Here is a 3,189-nt window from a genome sequence, read left to right as displayed (position 1 = left end):
CCTACACTATTCTGTGATAGGCTTGTCCTAGCGCCCCTCCATACACACACAGATTCCTCCTGTTGTTGTGTCCCACCGGCTGTGCTCATACACGCTTAGGACACAGAGAAGTGAACAGCTCTCTCCCTCAGGTCCGCAGGGTTTTCCGTTAACATTTAGGGTTTCTTCAAGCTTCAGGTTTGTTTTATACTTAGGTTCAAACTAGTACCTAGTAACCAGAGACTTCTGGTAACGTGGGGTTTGTTCGGACATAGTTGCTTGGAGAATGCGACGGGTTGCATCCGTCGGCCGTCAAGAGTTTTTTTTGTTATAAACTTCCTGCTGGCTCTAACCAGTATTTTGGTGTCGCTGAAACTGGTCTTGCTGGTTTTAAAAAAATACGGTACAAATAATACTATTACAAATAAGATACACACACACAAACACATTCCAACCCACCCGCCACCACTTGCTCTCTTGTTTCTCTCTCTCTTCTCTCTCTCTCTCTCTTTGTTTTTCTCTCTCTTCTCTCTCTCTCTTTGTTTGTTTCTCTCTCTCTCTCTCTCTCTGTATCTCTTACTCACTCACGACACACACACACTCACACAGAACGCTGAAAGTAAAAAAGAACCCCCCCCCCACCCCAAGAATTATAAAAGTTAAAAAAGAAAGTTTATATTAGTATGAACCAACTCTGTACATCTCCTACAATTACTTACATAATTCAACCACATTGTTGTTATTGTTGCAAAACTGTTAGATCTGTAGGCCTTGATAGTGTTGGTTACCATGACACACCACTGTCTGAAGCTCAATGCTGATGCTGTCATGAAATAGTTTCTAATCAGACAAGTAAATATAACAATTTCTGATCAATCCATATCAATGCATGCTCAAAATACTAACCGTTAAAGCCCCGCACATTCAAGACAACCCGACCCACTTCCGGATTAACTCTGACCACTTCCGGGTACGGATACGGAACAGATAATTCATGTGTAAACAGATACAGATATGCTGTACTTGCTCATCCCTACTAGTATCTATAATGTATTATGTATGTATACTTGCCCAACACTGCCTGAAGTAAGTATAGTTATAATAGGTACTTTTCTTTTGCTATTTATTGTAGAACATTAAACTTTTATCATACATGTTTGTACAACAAACGAGGTATAATGCATTTTCAAATAACTGTGTAATTAAGAGAGTTGTTCATGTATCCTTTTTCTTTCTAGCTTAAATTATGATACGTTTCCACTGTTACACTGTTTTTCCATCCGCAACAAGTGGCTCATTGGAAACAAGTACGCCCGAGAAACCTTGGCGTGAGATGTCTACATCTATTGGTTCAGCTGGGGTTCTGGTCTTTTTCCAGTCTCCTACACGTGGCGGCGTAACCTGGGAGAAGTCAAGGACGTTAACCTGTGCCAGTCCGGGGAAGATCGACAAGGTAGCAGTTGTGACAATGTTATGGCTACATATGTTCATTATTTAATGGGCAGCTTTTGATTAGATTAGATTAGATTAGATTATACTTTATTCATCCCCGACGGGGAATTTTAGTCACAGCAGCAGCATTTTTTTCAATACAGCAAAAAAAAAACACACCAAACAAGTAGCACACACGAAATACAGGCAAACAATAGACATGCTAAAATCGTTGATGAGTAAGCAAAAGGCGTCAAATAAAGGTATTTTAAAGTGTGGTTGCCATGGTACAAGAAACAATATTGCAGTGTAGGACGTTAAATTAAATTGAATGTGTAATTAGAGTGATATAAGCAAGAGTCGGTAGCATAATTAAATTATATAACCTGTGACCATAAATGTTGAAAAGTAAGTACTTGTAATAAAATAATATAAATACCAATATTAAAGATAAACAGAAAGGTGTGGTGTAGATGGGAAAAAACAGGAACAGAAACTACAAATTATCAGGTAGTGCAGGTGTTGTGATCTGAACGCGGCCGGATGAATGACTCTGCGTACCTCTCTTCTTACACCGTGGGTGTATCATCTGTGCTGAAGGAGCTTCTCAGGGACCCACAGTGTCATGTGGGGTGGGAGGTGTTGTCCATGATGGATGTCAGCTTGGCTACATCCTCCTCTCCCCTACTTCCTCTAGGGGTCCAGAGGACAGTCCAGGACGAGCTCGCTCTCCTGATCAGTCTTGAGTCTGCTCTTGTCTTGTTCCGAGCTGCCCCCCCTCCAGCAGACCACAGCATAAAGATAGCAAGGCCACCAAGCAGTCATAGAAAGTCCTGAGGAGAGTCCTGCACACTCCAAGGACCTGAGTCTCCTCAGCAGATGAGGCGCTCTGGCCCTTCTTGGATAGAGCATGGGTGTATCACGTCCAGTTCAGTTTATTGTTTGGTGAACACCCAGGAATCTGTGGCTCTCCACTACATCAATGTCCAATCCGGAGCTCACCGGTGAGAAGGGGATGTCTTTCCTCCTGAATCGACTATCATCTCCTTTGTCTTGCTGGTGTGAAAGCTGAGACTTGTTGAGCTTACACCAGCTGACAAAGTCCTTGATAACCAACCTTATTCCAGATCGTTCGCTAAGTGACACAACACAACGGCTGTGTCATCAGAGAACTTCTGGATGTGGCCGTGGGTGGTGTTGTTTGTGCGGGAATTGTCCGAGTATAAGGGTGGAAGGGAAGGGGAGAGCACACGTACCCTGAGGGCACCTGTGCCGCAGTGCACCACATCAGACACACAGTGATGGAGCCTCACATACTGTGGTCTGTTGGTGAGGTAGTCCGTAGTCCTGCAGCCAGTTGTGGTCCACTCCGGCACTCTCCATCTTCACTTTGGCAGCGAAGGCTGGATGGTGTTAAAAGCACTGGAGAAGTCAAAAACATGTCCAGAGTGTGACGCCCCTGGTGTGGCATTTAACATACTGGGTGCGGTGGGGAGAGCTAGAGGACAAGGAAGCATGATTGAAGTCCCCGAAGATGGGAGCAGCGAATGGGGGTGCTGTTTTGAAGTTGAGACCGACATTGTGAATCTGATTGTAGCTGCAGCAGCGACCGCCGAGGGGGGATGTACACGGTCACAGCGATAACCTGTTGAGAACTCCCTCGGAGGTGTATGGCGCCATGCTAACACTAACAGCTCCAAGTACTCTGGTACAGAGTTGCCTCTTCAACTGATGTGTCCCGGTGGCACCACTATCGTTCACAAACCACAGCGAGCCCCC

This window comes from Etheostoma spectabile, chromosome 15, assembly GCF_008692095.1.
Source record: "Etheostoma spectabile isolate EspeVRDwgs_2016 chromosome 15, UIUC_Espe_1.0, whole genome shotgun sequence".
NCBI classification, from domain to species: domain Eukaryota; kingdom Metazoa; phylum Chordata; class Actinopteri; order Perciformes; family Percidae; genus Etheostoma; species Etheostoma spectabile.
This window is presented reverse-complemented; position numbering follows the sequence as displayed.